At 39.7% G+C, this 21,267-nt stretch overlaps 1 protein-coding gene across 1 annotated transcript in view; it reads right to left on the bottom strand.

Annotated features, from left to right (window-relative positions):
• The window catches only part of RDH5 (retinol dehydrogenase 5), a 100,585-nt gene that overhangs the window by 4,113 nt on the left and 75,205 nt on the right, over positions 1 to 21,267 (bottom strand). The gene's annotated exons all lie outside the window — the stretch shown is intronic.

The raw sequence follows: 21,267 nt of genomic DNA, 5'->3' as shown, positions 1-21,267 counted from the left end.
ATAAAGCCCTTGCTAAAAAAAAAGGCAGGATAGTCCTACAGTTACCATCTTGAATGTTGGTATCCTTACATAACGATTCAATATTGATAGATCCGGAACTGGTCTGAAGGAATTGACCTTCTTTGGTACAATGAAGAGATAGAATAAAACCCCAGCCCCTGTTCCAGAACTGGAACTGGCATAATTACTCCAGCCAACTCTAGATCTGAAACACATTTCAGAAATGCTGAGCCTTTGCTGGGTTTACTGGGACACGGGAAAGAAAAAAATCTCTTTGCAGGAGGCCTTAACTTGAAGCCAATTCTGTACCTTTCTGAAACAATGTTCTGAAACCAGAGATTGTGAACGGAATTGATCCAAATTTCTTTGAAGAAAACGTAATCTGCCCCATACCAGCTGAGCTGGAATGAGGGCCGCACCTTCATGGGTACTTAGGAGCTGGCTTTGGGTTTCTATAAGGCTTGGATATATTCCAAACTGGAAATGGTTTCCAAACTGATACCGCTCCTGAGGATGAAGGATCAGGCTTTTGTTCCTTGTTGTGAGGAAAGGAACGAAAACGATTATTAGACCTAAATTTACCTTAGATTTTTTATCCTTTGGTAAAAAAGTTCCCTTCCCTCCAGTAACAGTTGAGATAATAGAATCCAACTGAGAACCAAATAATTTATTACCCTGGAAAGAAAGGGATAGCAAAGTAGACTTAGAAGACATATCAGCATTCCAAGTTTTAAGCCATAAAGCTCTTCTAGCTAAAATAGCTAGAGACATATACCTGACATCAACTCTAATGATATCAAAAGATGGTATCACAAATAAAATTATTAGCATGTTATAGAATAATAATAATGCTATAAAATTATGATCTGTTACTTGTTGCGCTAAAGCTTCTAACCAAAAAGTTGAAGCTGCAGCAACATCCGCTAAAAATATAGCAGGAGTAGAGACAGCCCCATTAACCTTAGGGATTTTGTCCCAAAAACTCTAATCTGTCAGATGGCACAGGATATAATTGCTTAAAACGTTTTAGAAGGAGTAAATGAATTACCCAAATTATTCCATTCCCTGGAAATTACTTCAGAAATAGCATCAGGGAGAGAAAACACTTCTGGAATAACTACAGGAGATTTAAAAACCTTATTTAAACGTTTAGATTTAGTATCAAGAGGACCAGAATCCTCTATTTCTAATGCAATTAATACTTCTTTAAGTAAAGAACGAATAAATTCCATCTTGAACAAATACGAAGATTTATCAGCATCAACCTCTGAGACAGAAACCTCTGAACCAGAAGAACCATTATCAGTATCAGAATGATGATGTTCATTTAAAAATTCATCTGAAAAAAGAGAAGTTTTAAAAGACTTTTATGTATACTAGAAGGAGAAATAACAGACATAGCCTTCTTAATGGATTTAAAAATAAAATCTCTTATGTTATCAGGAACACTATGAGAATTAGATGTTGACGGAACAGCAACAGGTAATGTAACAGTACTAAAGGAAATTTTATCTGCATTAATAAGTTTGTCATGACATGCAATACAAACAACAGCTGGAGAAACAGATACCAAAAGTTTATAGCAGATACACTTAGCTTGGTAGCTCCAGCACCGGGCAGCGATTTTCCTGAAGTATCTTCTGACTCAGTTGCAACGTGGAACATCTTGCAATATGTAATAGAAAAAACAACATATAAAGCAAAATTGATCAAATTCCTTAAATGACAGTTTCAGGAATGGGGAAAAAATGCCAGTGAACAAGCTTCTAGCAACCAGAAGCAATAAATAATGAGACTTAAATAATGTGGAGACAAAAATGACGCCCATATTTTTTAGCATTTTAAAAATGATGCCACATCCGGAACGCCGACACTTTTGACGCAAAAAAACGTCAAAAAATTACGCAACTTCCGGCGACACGTATGACGCCGGAAACAGAAAAAAAAATTTGCGCCAAAAAAGTCCGCGCCAAGAATGACGCAATAAAATGAAGCATTTTCAGCCCCCGCGAGCCTAACAGCCCACAGGGAAAAAGTCAATTTTTTTTAAGGTAAGAAAAAATGATTGATTCAAATGCATTATCCCAAATATGAAACTGACTGTCTGAAAATAAGGAATGTTGAACATCCTGAGTCAAGGCAAATAAATGTTTGAATACATATATTTAGAACTTTATAAAAAAGTGCCTAACCATAGCTTAGAGTGTCACAGAAAATAAGCTTACTTACTTACCCCAGGACACTCATCTACATGTTGTAGAAAGCCAAACCAGTACTGAAACGAAAATCAGCAGAGGTAATGGTATATATATAAGAGTATATCGTCGATCTGAAAAGGGAGGTAAGAGATGAATCTCTACGACCGATAACAGAGAACCTATGAAATAGACCCCGTAGAAGGAGATCATTGCATTCAAATAGGCAATACTCTCCTCACATCCCTCTGACATTCACTGCACGCTGAGAGGAAAACCGGGCTCCAACCTGCTGCGGAGCGCATATCAACGTAGAATCTAGCACAAACTTACTTCACCACCTCCATAGGAGGCAAAGTTTGTAAAACTGATTTGTGGGTGTGGTGAGGGGTGTATTTATAGGCATTTTAAGGTTTGGGAAACTTTGCCCCTCCTGGTAGGAATGTATATCCCATATGTCGCTAGCTCATGGACTCTTGCTAATTACATGAAAGAAAGGCTTATTTTAACTGCAATCTTGTGAGTATAACCAGTTTGTGCGCCTACCACATTGTCTAAAATCTGCTACACTATTGTGAGCTATTTTATTTTGGAGGTGAGAGCAACAAGGTTGACTCAGAGGACGTGGGCAGCTTGGTTCCCTGGAGATGACACAGCGCCGCCATTTCCAACACTGTCTGCTTCTATACATGGTTTGGGAGAACTAGGGCTGGCAGCGAGCACCTGAAAGGAAGTGCTAACATTGCTTCATACTTTATCCTTTCTAATACATTTTGTAATCACCACCAGATAGTTCAAATAAAGTTGGTCCTCATAAGAAAAAACAGCTAATAAATAAGGTTATTTTATTAAATGTTTATATGTATAGTCTTAATGTTATTTCATCTTAATGTCTGTGAACAAACAGAATTCAATGACAACCTTTAAAGGGACACATTTGATAATAGAAATAAATTGAAAGGTTGTGCAAAATTGTAATCATTTTTTAAGTTCTATTTTTATCATTATGTTTCAAATCCTATTTAAATGCATGATTTATTCAACATCCTTATATATTGGGAGATCCATTTACCAAGTGGAAATGCTTGTGCAATGTTGCCCCCTGATCACTAGTGGCCAATCAGCCACTAGCAGGGGCTGTCTACCATCCCAATCTGACAACTTTTCTTAACTTTAGTTTCAGACAGGCCTGAAACGATGGGCCTCGGAAGCAGCATGCGCTGCTTGATAAATGGAGCCCATAGGGGCCGATTTATAATTTGTCTGGTGGACATGATTCGCCGTAGCATACGCTGTCGGCATTTATCATTGCACAAGCAGTTCTGGTGAACTGCTTGTGCAATGCCGCCCCCTGCAGATTTGCAGCCAATCGGCTGTTAGCAGGGGGTGTCAATCAACCCGATCGTATGCGATCGTGCGGATTACTGTAGGCCACCTCAGAGGCAGCGGACGAGTTAAGGAGCAGCAGTCTTAAGACCACTGCTTCTTAACTCCTGTTTCCAGGAGCATGAAGGCTCGTGCGGAAACGGGTATTTGGCCCCATTCGGGCCATGATAAATTGGCCCCTAAGTTTCCTTTCACTTTAATTTAAAACTTAATTGTGTCGAAATTTCCTCAGGTTATGATAAATGTTAAGGACCATTTACTACTGTAGAAGAGTATAAAAAAAACCTACAGCACTAAACCCTAAGGTAGTTATGAATATTACAATTTCTAATGTACTTCACATAGAATATTTTTTATATATATATATATGATTATTTTTGTAAAGTATATATTTATATCTGTATATCTGTATGAATATATACAGGTATAGATGTATATAGACAATGGCAAAATATATGCAATAAACAAACAAAATTGGCCAAGGCCCAATATTTCTGTGAAAATCTGAACAATAACATATCAAACCCTAGAAAGTTTTGGAAAGTCACAAATAACTTATACCTAGATTACGAGTTATGCGCGCTATAGGGAAATTAATGAACGCAACAAAAGTTGCGTTATTTCACCCCCTATAGCGCAGCAATTACAAGTTTTGAAACAGTCGGCTTTTGTGCGTGCGATATAGTTGCGTTAAGCTCCATACCGCACAAAATACAAACACTGTTTTGACGTGCTCGTGCACGCTTTCCCTATAGACATCAATGGGGAGAGCCGGTTAGAAAAACAACTAACACCTGAAGCGTGGAATGAAAAGCTCCATAACGCAACCCCATTGATGTCTAAGGGGGAAAAAAAGATACGTTTAAACCTTACACCCTAACATAAACCCCACGTCTAAACACCCCCTAATCTGCCGTCCCCAACACCGCTGCCACCTACATAATGTTATTAACCCCTAATCTGCCGCTTCCGATATTGCCGCCACCTAAATAAAGCTATTAACCCCTAATCTGCTGCTCCCAATATCGCTGCCACTATACTAAAGTTATTAACCCCTATTCCCCTGCACCCCAACATCGCCCACACTATAATAAATCTATTTAACCCCTATTCCGCTGCTCCCCGACATCGCCACCACTAAATAAAGTTATTAACCCCTAAAACTCTGGCCTCCCACATCACTATCACTTAATAAACCTATTAACCCCTAAACCGCCAGCCCCCACATCACAACAACCTAAATTAAACTATATTAACCCCCAAACCTAACCCTAACCCCCCTAACTTTAACATAATTAAACTAGAGCTTAATTAAAGTTACAATTATTAACTAAATAATACCTATTTAAAACTAAATACATACTTACTTGTGAAATAAAACCTAAGCTAGCTACAATATAATTAATAGTTATATTGTAGCTAGCTTAGGTTTTATTTTTATGTCACAGGTAAGTTTGTATTTATTTTAACTATGTAGACTAGTTAGTAAATAGTTATTAACTATTTACTAACTACCTAGTTAAAATAAATACACTTACCTGTGAAATAAAACCTAACCTTCCTTACACTGAAACCTAACATTCCAAAAAAAAAAAAAAAAAAAAAACTACCATTACAAAAAATAAACAAAATTATCTAAAACAATAACAATTATTCCTATTCGAATACCCTTTAAAAAAAAAAAAACACCCCAAAATAAAAAACCATAATCTAGAATAAACTACCAAGGGCCCTTAAAAGGGCATTTTGTGGGCCCTTAAAAGGGCCTTTTGTAGGGCATTACCCTAAAGTTAACAGCTCTTTTGCTACAAAACAAAACAAACACCCCCTAACAGTATACAAATCCCCACCCCCCAAACCCACAAAATAAAAATAAAGTAAAACCTAATCTACCCATTTTGCTGAAAAGGACATTTGTATGGGCATTGCCCTTAAAAGGGCATTTAGCTCTTTTTCCTGCCCTTAAAAGGGCATTCAGCTCTTTTATGAAATGCCCAAGCCCTAATCTAAAAATAAAAACCCACCTTAAAATGAAAAAAAAAAATCCATTACACAAAATATCAAACAAATTATCGAAAATAATAAATATTATTCCTATTCTAATATCCATTTAAATAAAAACCCACCCCAAAATAAAAACCTAATCTAGAATAAACTACCAATAGCCCTTAAAAGGGCCTTTTGTAGGGCATTGCCCTAAGTTAAACAGCTCTTTTACCTGAAAAAAAAATACAACCCCCCCACTAACATTACAAACCCCCACGCCCCCAAACCCACAAAATAAAGAAAACTATCTAAAAAACTTAAGCCACCCATTGCCCTGAAAAGATCTTGAACGATCTTCATCCAGGTGGCGAAGTCCTCATCCAGAAGGCCTCTTATATCTTTATCCAGGTGGTGAAATCCTCATCCAGGCGGCGAGAAGTCTTCATCCAGGCGGCCTCTTCTATCTTCATCCAGGCGGGATCTTCGATTCTCATCTCGGCGGCACGGAGCGGGTCCATCCTGAAGACATCCGGTGCGGAGCATCCTCTTTATACGGTCGCTGCCATACATTGAATCTTCAATGCAAGGTACGTGATTCAAGATGGCGTCCCTTGCATTCCTATTGGCTGATTTGATTTTGGAAATTCAAATCAGCCAATAGGATGAGAGCTCCTGAAATTCTATTGGCTGAATAGGGGTTCATACATTTTATTAGTGGTGGCGATGTTGGGAGCGGGAGATTAGGGGTTAATAGGTTTAATATAGTGTTTGTGATGCAGGAGGGCCTCGGTTTAGGGGTTAATAGGTAGCATGTAATTATGTAACAGTTTTGTTGCGTAAAACTCATAACTACTGCTCTCAGATAGCGTAACGGATCTTATTGTTATAGGGTGTAATGCAAGATTTTTAGCCTGAACGCAAAACTCCTAATGGCTGCGTTATGGAAGTCCCATGAAAAAACGTGTGCGGGACTGACGTTGCATTACAGACTAAAAGGCTTGAGGTATAGCTGTGGTGCTGTTTTAAAACACGAACGCACAACTTGTAATCTAGGTGTTACAAACTCTCCACCCTTATTTTGTCGGATGCTCAACCACCCTGATTGACAAACTAATAAATAACACACATCCTGAAACTACAAATGTGGACCAGGCCCCAATAAATCTGCAAAGACCCAATATAGAGAAGTTCAATTTTAGACCTGTACCCATCAATGTCATTAAGAAACACCTTAATAATCTAAAAATGAAAAACCAGCCTGGACCTGATCAAATCCCAGCAATGAAGTTGAACCTCAGTGTGCCGGCAATTGCTAAACCAGTCACAACCCTAATTAACTAATCCTTGGTGTCTGGATACATACCCAAACTTTGGAATACTGCAAGAGTAGTGCCTATCCATAAAAGTGGTGAGATAACCTTGGTTTCTAACTATCGCCCAATATTATTGCTCCCAGTATTGTCAAAAATCTTAGAAAAATGTGTCCATACGCAACTATGTGAGTATAACCAACAATCTAACTATTTTGCCCAAATTCACTACAACTACCCTCCTAAAAGTTTGCAACGACATCCAAACTGGCATGGAACAAGGAGGCCTAACTGGAGCTATTTTCCTTGATTTTGCTAAGGCCTCTGACACAGTAGACCACGACATTCTACTGCTCAAACTAAAAAACTCAGGTATTGGTGATTGTCGGCTAACCTGGTTTCGATTATATGTATTGGATCGATCACAATATGTCTCCAATTCTGACAGTGACTCCCTCCCTGTCCCAGTCACGTGTGGTGTTCCCCAAGGTTACATTCTCGGCTCCCTACTATTCACATTATTTATAAATGATCTGCCTAATGTCTGCAAATCCTCAACTGTACACATGTACGCAGACGACACAGTAATCTATGCAAGCAAATCGGATTTACCGCAGCTTTAAGCAGTGCTCCAAGACCAGTTCACAGAGGTAGAAAAGTGGATCTCAAAAAACAAACTCTTCCTAAACACTGACAAAACTGTCACAATGATCTTTGGAATGGTACCTACATTACACAAACTACAAAATTCCCATCTATGCATCAAAACAAAATCAAATTGCACACTGACCACAGTCCACTATTTCAAATACTTGGGTATGTTGTTAGACCCCAATCTATCTTTTAGCCTCCACATAGAAAAATTTGCATCTAAACTTTATCCAAAACTAGGTGCCCTGTACAGAAACAAATCCTGCCTAAGCCCTACAGTAAAGGAAAAGATTGTACAGCAAATGCGTATGCCAATCATGGATTATGGAGATGTAGTATATGCACCTGCACCGCAAATTCACCTTAATAAACTTAATACACTGTATAACTCATTCTGCCGCTTTGTGCTACAATGTAACTACAGGACCCACCATTGTGACATGCTAAACGAACTAAACTAGCTGTCGCTGGAATTCAGACGCACCCTTCATCTTTCCAGCCTTGTGTTTAAGAGCTTTTCTGGGAAGCTCCCACCCTACCTGAGCAGAATGCTCTCCCCGGCTATTCCCACCCCCTACAACCTCTGATCCAGTACCAGAACATTATTTAGTTTGCCTCAATACAAAAAGAAACCAGCTAGATCCTCCTTTTTCTACAGAGCACCACAATTATGGAACGACCTCCTGCACACTTTCAAACCTTCCTCAAGCCTAAAATCCCTTAAGAGATCACTCTCTACATGTATCAAAATAAAATGCACCTGTCATGGTTGATTATATATTTTCTACCTGTATTCTTAGCCTACTCAGTCTGCTTATGCTTCCTCTGCTCTGCGGCTCCTGTGTGAACCAGGTGTGAAAAAGGCTGGTTAAAACAGCTGAAACGCGTTGCACTGATCCTTCATCCCTAACACCTGGTTCACACAGGAGCCGCAGAGCAGAGGAAGCATAAGCAGACTGAGTAAACTAAGAATACGCTGCCACCAAACGCAGTCAAAAATGCTCCCAAAAACGCTCCAGGACCGGCATCTGTAGAAGTGAACTAATCAATCTACTCTTTATTATGGACAATCCGAAGTCCTACAGGATACCTACTATTGGAAATAACAGTAGAAGTGCGGAAGTCCCTTACCCGCAAGGGTGCTGTATTTAAATTTGTCAAATATTGATACTACTGATACACAAAAAATCAATATTAGATTAATTTAAGATTATTTAGATTACAAGATTAGCCAACCTATTAGATTCATTTATACATTAGAATCTCAAACTCACATGTTTTAAAAAAACCTTTTGTTTTTACCTAAATAAAATATATTTTTATTCTATACAAAATCTTATCTGGTGTCATAGAATATATTTCTATTTACATTTTTTTATATATATATTTTCATATTTTAAAAATCTCCATATGGTATTAGCTCTATTTAGAGCGCCCTTTCCTATAAACTACTCTTCTTACAATTCCCTCTGAGAAGCATAGAGGAAGCTTCTAATAGTGAAAGGAGCTTATACCCACTAGCACAAAATCTATATATCTTTTGACAAAAGGTGATGGACTGACCAAGCATGTCTCCAGACCTAAACCATAGTGAGCATCTGTGGGGCATCCTCAAACAGAAGGTGGGGGAGCGCAAGGTCTCTAACATCCACCAGCTCCATGATGTCATCATGGAGGAGTGGAAGAGGACTCCAGTGGCAACCTGTGAAGCTCTGGTGAACTCCATGCCCAAGAAGGTTAAGGCAGTGCTGGAAAATAATGGTGGCCACACAAAATATTGACACTTTGGGCCCAATTTGGACATTTCCACTTAGGGGTGTACTCACTTTTGTTGCCGACTGTTTAGACATTAATGGCTGTGTGTTGAGTTATTTTGAGGGGACAGCAAATGTACACTGTTATACAGGCTGTACACTCACTACTTTACATTGTAGCAAAGTGTAATTTCTTCAATGTTGTCACATGAAAAGATATAATAAAATATTTACAAAAATGTGAAGGGTGTACTCACTTTTGTGGGATACTGTATATATATATATATATATATATATATATATATATATATATATATATATATATATATATATATATATATATATATATATATATATATATATATATATATACCAGTGATGTGCAGTCACTAGAGGCAGGTGAGGCAGTGCTTCACCTCTCATATGGGCAAAAATAAATATTTTTTTTTATTGGCTTTAAAAAAATAAATAAACTGCTATTTTTTTTCCCCAGTATTTTTTTTTTCACAGCTACATGTTGTGCAATGGAGAGGCACAAGCAGGTCTGCCCACCATTACACAACATGCTGCGCCATCTACTGGATGAAAGTGGTTAAGATCATTGCATGGTCCATTATCTGCTTATTTGAGGCAGTCCCATTTGGGCTGACCCAATCCAGTGAGAGGCATTAGTAAGTGGAACATAGGGTTGGGGCTGGATGTTAAATCATATAAAACAAAACAAAAACGGAAAAAAACAACTTTCATTTATTTTGTTGCTGTCCTGTGAAGCTGACAGCTTTGCTAAAGTGAAAAAGAGAGTTCTGTTCTTCCCCTCTAAGTGCAGTGGAATGTTCCACTGTCACTTCCTGAATCCTTACAGAGCAGGAAAGGGAGAGAGGCAGAGAGAGCAGTGTTTCAACCACATTTTATTGTAGGAAGTGCTGCAGCCGTAGATTTTACTGAAATGTATTCTGTTAGTAAAAATGATAATTTAATGAATGTGGTTTAGTGTTTTTGTTGAATTGTGTTAAGATACAGCTCATTAACAGGGGGGACAGTAAGTGAGCATAACCCAAGCAGAAGAGAAAGTAGTATTCTACATCTCTTGTGATTCACAAATTGTGTTTAGATACATCTCATTAACAGGGGGGGGGCACAGTAAGTGAGCATAACCCAAGCAGAAGAGTAAAGTAGTATTCTACATCTCTTGTGATTCACAAATTGTGTTCAGATACAGCTCATTAACAGGGGGGATATTAAGTGAGCATAACCCAATACTTACAGGAAGTCAAAGGGTCAATTCAAATTTAAATCCATAATTTAAAACCCAGAGTTTGAAGTTAAGTGTGCAGTGTCCACATTATTTAAATTAAAGTTTTTGACATTGAATATTGCTAAGCCTCCCTTTTTCATGGTTATTTGATTTAATTAGGTACAAACTCCATGTCGCGATCACTGCTGCTGATCGCTTCCTCTGGCTCAGTGCGGTAGCGCTTTCATTGGTTGCTTAGCAACCCTGTTCCTGTCGGCCTTCCGATGACGTCAGGAGGCCTTCTTATTCCGGCGTCTCCTCTCATCGGTGCCTGTTTGTTTTACTCGTGGGCTCTGTGAGTACAAATTTATCTTTGGATATTCTGAATCTGTGCCTGCTTATCCTGAACCCTTATCCCTACCTGCCTGATATCGTTGCTGGACTCTGCTTACCTGACTACTCTATTGGTTAACCCCTACCTGCCTGATAACACGTTGCTGGACACTGCTTACCTGACTACTCTATTGGTTAACCCCTACCTGCCTGATAACACGTTGCTGGACACTGCTTACCTGACTGCTCTATTGGTTAACCCCTACCTGCCTGATAACACGTTGCTGGACACTGCTTACCTGACTACTCTATTGGTTAACCCCTACCTGCCTGATAACACGTTGCTGGACACTGCTTACCTGACTACTCTATTGGTTAACCCCTACCTGCCTGATAACACGTTGCTGGACATTGCTTACCTGACTACTCTATTGGTTAACCCCTACCTGCCTGATAACACGTTGCTGGACATTGCTTACCTGACTACTCTATTGGTTAACCCTATCTGCCTGATTACACATTGATGGACATTGCTTGCCTGACTATTCTATTGGTTAACCCTTACCTGCCTGATTACACGTTGCTGGACATTGCTTGCCTGATTACTCTATTGGTTAACCCCTTCTTCACGAAGTTTCTTCTCCTGACCCTGCTGTATCATCTTCCAGTCTATTACTGTGAGTATATCAAACTACAGCTGTCGCAGGGTCAGGTCCTGGTATATACTCACTGTGCTAGGGTGTTATTTACCTCATTCTAGCATTTGGGTCAAACTCTGGACTTTACCTATCCTGACATTACAAACAGGCCATATAATGGACCCTGGTGAGTTATCCAGAGCTGTGGCTCTACAGGGACAGCTTCTTGGAACCCACTCTGCACACCTGCAATCCCTGGATTCTAAATTGGATCAAATAACTGCTCTTTTGCATAACCTTTCTCCTCCTTCTCAAGTCTCAGCAACACCTGTTGTTCCTGTGGCCAGCTCTAACCCTGCGTTTAATCCGCCACAACCTGCAGAACAATTTATTCCTAGAATTCCACTACCGGATAAATATGATGGCAATCCTGAAGACTGTCGAGGATTTCTTAATCAGTGCCGCCTTCACTTCAGAAATAATCCTCAGATGTTTGTTTCCTCTTCCTCCAAGATCACCTTTTTAATTTCTCTTATGAAAGGTAAAGCCCTGGCTTGGGTTTCTCCACTGTTGGAAAAAGATGATCCTTTGCTCCAGGATATTGACACTTTTGTATCTATATTTTCTTCGGTGTTTGATAAACCTGGTAGATCAGCGGCGGCTGAAGCAGGACTTTTAGATTTAAGACAAGGATCTCTTTCCGTAGCACAATACGCTATAGAATTCCGGACTTTAGCTGCTGAAACTATGTGGAATCATGGGGCACTACGTGCAGCATTTCGTAAAGGTCTTTGTGATCGTTTGAAAGATGAACTGGTTTATAGGGATCTTCCCGATTCTCTTGAAGATCTTATCAACCTATGGATTAAGCTTGATGCCCGCTACTCTGAGCGTCTCCATGAACGTGACCGTAACAGAAGATCCTTTATCAGACCTTCCTATTGTCCTATGCCTCATTCTCCAAAACTTCCTACTCCAAATGCTTCTATCCCTGAGTCAAGTGAACCCATGGAGGTTGGTGCTATTAAATTATCCGAAGCTGAACGTCTCAGGAGGCGTAATCTGGAACTATGTCTTTACTGCGGTATTAAGGGGCATATGTTAAAAGATTGTCCAACTCGTCCAGTAAAAGCCAGGGCTTAACTCCAGGAAGAGGGGCTGAGTTAAGCCAAAGTTCTTTTTCTTCCCTCAATCCCAAGCTGTTTGTTCCGGTTACTATCTGCTTTGGCAACACCAAATTTCAGGCTCAAGCACTCATCGACTCTGGAGCTGCAGGAATATTTATGGATTCTGAGTTTTTCAATGCTTTTCGTATTCCTTTGCTTTCCAAGAGCCAATTAATTACTATTAGTCACTACTGTCAGTGGTCAACCCTTAGGTTCTGGTTTCATTCGATATTCTACCATCCCTCTACTCATGTCTGTAGGAGTACTTCATTACGAAACCATTCGTTTTGACATCATCTCTTCCCCACAGTTTCCTCTCATTTTGGGACTTCCATGGCTTCAACTACATGATCCAGTTTTTTCCTGGTCTAAAGGAGAGCTTGTTTGCTTGGGGATCTTCTTGTTTCACACAGTGTCTACGGAATGCTCCCAAGACTTCTAGTACTGTTGTGGCAGTGTTGGACGTTCCTGATTCTTTGCCTGAACAATATCACTCTTTTTGTGATGTCTTTTCCAAAAAAGATGCTGAAGTATTACCTCCTCACCGCACCTTTGATTGTCCCATTGACTTATTACCAGGAGCACCTCTACCGCAGGGTAAAACTTACCCACTTTCTCGTCAAAAAAATGTTTCACTTGAGGAATATATCAAGGATAATTTGGCTCGAGGTTTTATCCGCCCTTCTTCTTCTCCAGTAGGGGCAGGTTTCTTCTTTGTGGAAAAGAAAGATGGAGGTCTTCGTCCTTGCATTGATTATCAGGCTCTTAATCAAATTACAATCAAGGATTCTTATCCACTTCCTCTCATTCCCGAATTATTTGATCGTCTCCAGGGTGCTTTCATCTTTTCCAAATTGGATCTTCGTGGGGCATATAATCTGGTCAGAATCCGTAAAGGGGACGAGTGGAAAACTGCCTTCAACACTAGGTTTGGACACTACGAATATTTAGTTATGCCTTTTGGGTTATACAATGCCCCTGCAGTTTTCCAGCATTTCGTTAATGAAATATTCAGAGACTATCTTAATCAATTCGTTATTATCTATCTTGATGATATTCTGATTTATTCCCGGACTGTACAGGATCACATTCATCATGTTACATTAGTACTCCAGAGATTACGTGATAATTTTCTCTTTGCCAAGCTTGAAAAGTGTTCTTTCCATCAAGAATCTATTCCTTTCTTGGGTTACATTATTTCTCCGTCTGGATTCAAGATGGATTCTGACAAACTGTCGGCTATCCTAGACTGGCCTAGACCTACTTCCTTGAAATCTCTTCAAAGGTTCCTGGGATTTGCCAATTACTATCGTAAGTTCATAAAGGACTTTTCTAACATCACGGCACCCCTTACTGCTCTTACTAGAAAGGGTCAGGATTGCAAGCATTGGTCTGATCTAGCTTTACAGGCATTCGAATCTCTAAAGTCTACATTTACTTCGGCTCCCATTCTTTGCCATCCTGATCCTACTCTTCAATTCATTCTTGAAGTGGATGCTTCTCTGATTGCTGCTGGGGCAGTACTATCTCAACGAAATCCTATTTCTAGCAAAATTCTTCCTGTGGGATTTTTCTCCAAGAAGTTCAATACTTCCGAACTGAATTATGACGTTGGAAACAAAGAACTGTTAGCTATTAAAATGGCTTTGGAAGAATGGAGACATCTGCTTGAAGGCACTGTTCAACCATTTCTTATACTCACAGACCATAAAAATCTTCTGTATCTTCATACTGCCAAACGCCTCAACTCACGTCAAGCCCGATGGGCTCTGTTCTTCTCCAGATTTAATTTTGTCCTCTCTTATATTCCTGGCTCTAAGAATACGAAAGCAGACGCTTTATCTAGACAATTTCTGGCTTCAGATTCTACATTTCTGGATTCTGAACCCATTCTTCGCCCTGCTAAAGTTCTGGCTCAGTTATCTTCGTTTCCTTTACAAGCATTACAATCTGCTCAAACTTCTGTTCCTTCTTCTTATAACATACCTCCTGGGATCTTATTTGTACCTACTGACTTCCGCCTAAAACTCCTTTGTTGGGCTCATGATAATGTTCTGTCTGGACATCCAGGAGTACGTAATACTATGTGGAGACTCAAACAACATGTCTGGTGGCCTTCCATGGGCAAAGATGTCAAGGATTATGTTGCAGCTTGTAATTCCTGTACCTCAAATAAACAATCTTCATCATTACCTCTTGGGCTCTTACAACCTCTGCCTGTTCCGTACTATCCCTGGTCTCATGTTTCCATGGACTTTATTACAGATCTTCCTAATTCTGCCGGAAACAAGACCATATGGGTTGTGGTAGACAGGTTTTCCAAAGCAGCTCACTTTGTTCCTTTAACTGGATTACCATTGGCCCAGAAACTCGCTGATTTGTTTATTCTACATATCACCAGATTACATGGTTTTCCTTTGGACATCGTTTCTGATCGAGGAGTTCAATTTGTCTCGAGATTTTGGAAATCTCTGTGCAAACAGTTTGGAGTTACCATATCTCTTTCTACTGCACATCATCCTCAGTCCAACGGTCAAACTGAGCGGGTAAATCAATCTCTTGAGTCCTATCTCAGGCACTATGTTAATCATCAGCACTCCAATTGGTCTCAACTTCTTCCTTTAGCAGAACTTGCTTACAATTCCCGCTTCAACTCTTCTTTACAGACTTCTCCTTTCAAGGCAGCCTATGGATTCGAACCTAGAACTTTTCCTATGTCTTCGGGAGGTTCTGGAGTTCCTGGAGCAGATCGTACAGTGAGAAGTCTTTGTAAACACTGGAAGGAGATTCGGGAAATCCTTCTTCTCTCTACTTACAAGTACAAACGATTTGCTGATCGCAGACGCCGGAAGGCGCCCTCTTTTCGGGCTGGAGACAAGGTTTGGATTTCCACCAGATTCATCCGACTCAAACAACCCTGTGCTAAACTGGGTCCCAAATACATCGGACCATTCAGGATTGTTTCCAAGGTATGTTCTACTGCCTACAGGGTGGCTTTACCAGACAACTTGAAGATTCACCCTGTCTTTCACGTATCTCTCCTTAAACCAGCAGTCTCTAACCGGTTTTCCATCAAATGTAGAGTTCCCTCTCCGTTCCTTGTGGATGGTGCTTCAGAATTTGAGATCAGTCACATTCTTGATTCCAGATTAAGGGGTAACCGTCTGTACTATTTGGTCCATTGGAAGGGATATCCCATCACTGAAAGTTCTTGGGAACCTGCTTCTCATGTCCGTGCCTCTGCTTTGATCAAACAATTCCACGCCCAGAATCCTTCAAAGCCTGTTCGTGTTTCCCGGAGGGGTCCTTGAGGTGGGGGCACTGTCGCGATCACTGCTGCTGATCGCTTCCTCTGGCTCAGCGCGGTAGCACTTTCATTGGTTGCTTAGCAACCCTGTTCCTGTCGGCCTTCCGATGACGTCAGGAGGCCTTCTTATTCCGGCGTCTCCTCTCATCGGTGCCTGTTTGTTTTACTCGTGGGCTCTGTGAGTACAAATTTATCTTTGGATATTCTGAATCTGTGCCTGCTTATCCTGAACCCTTATCCCTACCTGCCTGATATCGTTGCTGGACTCTGCTTACCTGACTACTCTATTGGTTAACCCCTACCTGCCTGATAACACGTTGCTGGACACTGCTTACCTGACTACTCTATTGGTTAACCCCTACCTGCCTGATAACACGTTGCTGGACACTGCTTACCTGACTACTCTATTGGTTAACCCCTACCTGCCTGATAACATGTTGCTGGACACTGCTTACCTGACTACTCTATTGGTTAACCCCTACCTGCCTGATAACACGTTGCTGGACACTGCTTACCTGACTACTCTATTGGTTAACCCCTACCTGCCTGATAACACGTTGCTGGACATTGCTTACCTGACTACTCTATTGGTTAACCCCTACCTGCCTGATAACACGTTGCTGGACATTGCTTACCTGACTACTCTATTGGTTAACCCTATCTGCCTGATTACACGTTGCTGGACATTGCTTGCCTGACTATTCTATTGGTTAACCCTTACCTGCCTGATTACACGTTGCTGGACATTGCTTGCCTGATTACTCTATTGGTTAACCCCTTCTTCACGAAGTTTCTTCTCCTGACCCTGCTGTATCATCTTCCAGTCTATTACTGTGAGTATATCAAACTACAGCTGTCGCAGGGTCAGGTCCTGGTATATACTCACTGTGCTAGGGTGTTATTTACCTCATTCTAGCATTTGGGTCTAACTCTGGACTTTACCTATCCTGACACTCCATATATGTTATGTCTGTTCAGTCAGAGGATGCAGTATCTATTTTTCTTTTTCTCTGTGTCTCCATTTATTTAACGACTGCTGTTAACTTGTAATTCACAAATCAATTGAAAGCTGTTGCATTGTGTTTTTAATATGTGCTGCTTTTATACAAGTTTATATTAATGAAAAGGAGATAATGAGTCATTTAAAAAATACATTAATTATTGCAGTTGTTAAATGTTTTTAGAAATAATGCCACTGTAAAGTAACTGGTTAAACACATAGTCAAAGGGAGACATTTAAAATTAAACTTTCATGATTGAGGTAGAGCATGCTATTTTAATAGACTTTTCTAGTTATTTATATTTTGAGAATTAGCATCAACTGTTACTGGCCCCATGTCAGCAAATCAAATTAGTTTTTGAAAGGAACATGAAAGTCATAATAACATTTCCATCATTCAGATAGAATGATGCCTGATAACACGTTGCTGGACACTGCTTACCTGACTACTCTATTGGTTAACCCCTACCTGCCTGATAACACGTTGCTGGACACTGCTTACCTGACTACTCTATTGGTTAACCCCTACCTGCCTGATAACATGTTGCTGGACACTGCTTACCTGACTACTCTATTGGTTAACCCCTACCTGCCTGATAACACGTTGCTGGACACTGCTTACCTGACTACTCTATTGGTTAACCCCTACCTGCCTGATAACACGTTGCTGGACATTGCTTACCTGACTACTCTATTGGTTAACCCCTACCTGCCTGATAACACGTTGCTGGACATTGCTTACCTGACTACTCTATTGGTTAACCCTATCTGCCTGATTACACGTTGCTGGACATTGCTTGCCTGACTATTCTATTGGTTAACCCTTACCTGCCTGATTACACATTGCTGGACATTGCTTGCCTGATTACTCTATTGGTTAACCCCTTCTTCACGAAGTTTCTTCTCCTGACCCTGCTGTATCATCTTCCAGTCTATTACTGTGAGTATATCAAACTACAGCTGTCGCAGGGTCAGGTCCTGGTATATACTCACTGTGCTAGGGTGTTATTTACCTCATTCTAGCATTTGGGTCTAACTCTGGACTTTACCTATCCTGACACTCCATATATGTTATGTCTGTTCAGTCAGAGGATGCAGTATCTATTTTTCTTTTTCTCTGTGTCTCCATTTATTTAACGACTGCTGTTAACTTGTAATTCACAAATCAATTGAAAGCTGTTGCATTGTGTTTTTAATATGTGCTGCTTTTATACAAGTTTATATTAATGAAAAGGAGATAATGAGTCATTTAAAAAATACATTAATTATTGCAGTTGTTAAATGTTTTTAGAAATAATGCCACTGTAAAGTAACTGGTTAAACACATAGTCAAAGGGAGACATTTAAAATTAAACTTTCATGATTGAGGTAGAGCATGCTATTTTAATTGACTTTTCTAGTTATTTATATTTTGAGAATTAGCATCAACTGTTACTGGCCCCATGTCAGCAAATCAAATTAGTTTTTGAAAGGAACATGAAAGTCATAATAACATTTCCATCATTCAGATAGAAATTGCACACAAAAAATAAATAAATAAACTTTCTATTTTACTTTTATTATTATGTACTTAATTCTTTTGGTATCCTTTGGTGTCCTTTGTTGAAGAGCATACCTAAGTGGGATGTGCACGTGCATATGAACACCATATTGCAGCAGCTGTGTTGGCAGCATTGATAACTTTGTGTAAAACTTGTATGGTAAATTATTTCTATTTTTACAATACAGTAGTGAGTAGAGAAGAGATTGTGTATCATTCTAATTGCTTAGTAACTGGCACTGTGCCACAGAATTGTGTGAGTGTGTATGTGAGCAGAGTGTGTGTGGGTGTCAGTGAGCAGAGTATGTGTGCTTTATTCTCCAGGTAATCAATACATTTCCGATGAGCTGGTGCTTTAGTGCAGTGTTTCTCAACAATGGTCCTCAAGTACCCCCAACAGGCCAGGTTTTCATTATAGCTGAATCAGTGCACAGGTGAAGTAATCAGCTGATCAGTAACTCAGTGGTTACTAACTTGCTCTCACCCATCAACTGATTATGTCACCTGTGCACTGGTTCAGCTATCATTTAAACCTGCCCTGTTGTGGGTACTTGCGGCCCTCTGTACATGTGTTTCTCCGGCGTATCATATCTAGTGCCTCACCAGCCTCTGACCTCACTGCACATCACTGATATATACATACATACATATTATAGCCCTTTCCAGTCAAATAAATAACTTTTAACTCTTATAAAATGTTTGTATTAATATTTATGTGAATACTTTTTTTTATCAGAAACTGTATATATTAGTGTAACACTTTATTTACATGTATTTATGTTGTATTTGGTGCACATTTTTTTACCCCTTATACGTTACACTAGGTCTTCAGTCGCACTAACCAGACAAGTGCAAATTCTGTTTGCGCTCAAGCGCACACCCGTTTACTTTCAACTTGTAATATGCACACAAGTTAGAGTGGTTGCAATATTGCTCATCGTAACCCGCACTAACTTTAGCTCACCATTTGCAATCTAGCCCTCTACCTGAATCATGGAAATTAAATTTTTACTTTAGTGTCCCTTTAATAAATCTTCTAAAATGAATTTATTCAGAGGCATGCACCACTTAACATCCTAATACCCACTATGCACACATCCAGAAGAGATCATCTCAATGTGCTTAAAACTATTCTTGATACATTAATCTCTAATTACTATATAAATTAATCTCTAAATTAAATTTTTACCACTTCCATAAAACCTAAAAATGTGTTTCCATTGCCGCCTTTGATGCTCTGTAGGTAAAGGCTGTAAAAATGCCATAATATATAACCAGCAGTGACCTACCTAGACCTCACTGGGTCCCTGGGCAAAGATTGTGGCGGGTCCCCCTTTGCATTAGCTGGCACCACATAGGAGCAAGAGGACCTGTTTTCCTGTACACTTCTGTGCATACTTCCCTTTTGGTTAGTCCCTGCTAGTGCCCTTCCATATTTGTAAATGCAAATTCAAACACTGTGGGCCTTGTTTTGCATGGGAATACAAAAATAAGCCAATAATGTTGCAGGTTGAGCTCTGGACCCACCAGCACCCCCACTGTAGTAACATTAAAGCTGGCCCCCCTAGAAGTGTTGGCCTGGTCTCAATTGAGACCTCTGAGACCCCTGCAGTGTTACCCCTGATTATAACTTAGAAAAAGACTCACTAGTCTGCTTAAAGTCATAGATAAGAAAAACTCTTAACATACAAAGAATTTGTAAAAATGCATTAGCCCCAAAAATGACCACATAAAATAACTGCCAAACAGGAGGATTTCTCTTGAAACATAGTCTCTGTGACTGCTAAGCTGTTTTTAACACAGTCGACCATCCAATCTTGCAAACCATTACCTCACTTGCTTTAATGATATTATGTCTATATTATTCAAGTTACATCTCTCTAAAGAGTCCATTACAATAGTTCTTCCTCTCCACTGTCTTGTAACTCAAGGTGCTCTTCCGGGCCCTCTACCCTCTATTTTCCTTTTGTAAGTGAGTTAATTTGGAATACAATGCACTCTATATGCTGATTACACCCAAATCAATATTTCAACCACTAGATCTCTCACCTTTTATTACACCAGCAAATACATATAAAAGATTTCTTCCATGAAAGTTGATCACTTGAAAATATCACCTGAAAATAAACATCTCAAAGCCAGAGATATTACTGGGACCGAGTGCCTGCCGTGTTTTTCTCTGATCTCCCATATTACTAGATGTGTGCAATTCATTTCGGATCGATTCGGAAAATTCGGAGATTCGGATCGAACCGAATTTCCGAATTAAAATACTGCCGAATTTACCGAATAAATCCGAATTAGTTCGGATTTATTCGGTAAATTCGGATGGCCATGGATTACACTAGTATTGTACAGTATATTAGGTTATATCACTCTGCTATGGGTTACACCTAATATACAGTACATAATACTAGTCTAATCCCACCTAACACTTACCGAAATTCCGAATTACCGAACCGAATCGAACCGAATCCAGCAGAATTTCTTCGAATTCGAAACGAAACCGAACCGAATCGATTCAAAATTTTCTGAATTCGAATCGATCCGAACCGAAATTCGAAAAATTCTGAATCGATTCGAACCGAATTTTTTCGCCATGCACATATCTACATATTACTAATGTCCCCTGCTAGCACAGCTCCATCTTCTTTACTTTTGATGTAGCAACAATCATGCCAAACCCTTGTATCTTCTTTCATGAAGTCATAACTGACTCACCCCCTCATATCCAATCTTCCTAAATCCTTCCATAATCACCTGCAGA

The sequence above is a fragment of the Bombina bombina genome, chromosome 3 (assembly GCF_027579735.1).
Source record: "Bombina bombina isolate aBomBom1 chromosome 3, aBomBom1.pri, whole genome shotgun sequence".
Classification (NCBI taxonomy): Eukaryota; Metazoa; Chordata; class Amphibia; order Anura; family Bombinatoridae; genus Bombina; species Bombina bombina.
Note: the sequence above shows the minus strand (reverse complement) of the source record. Positions and strands in the feature narration are given on the sequence as shown.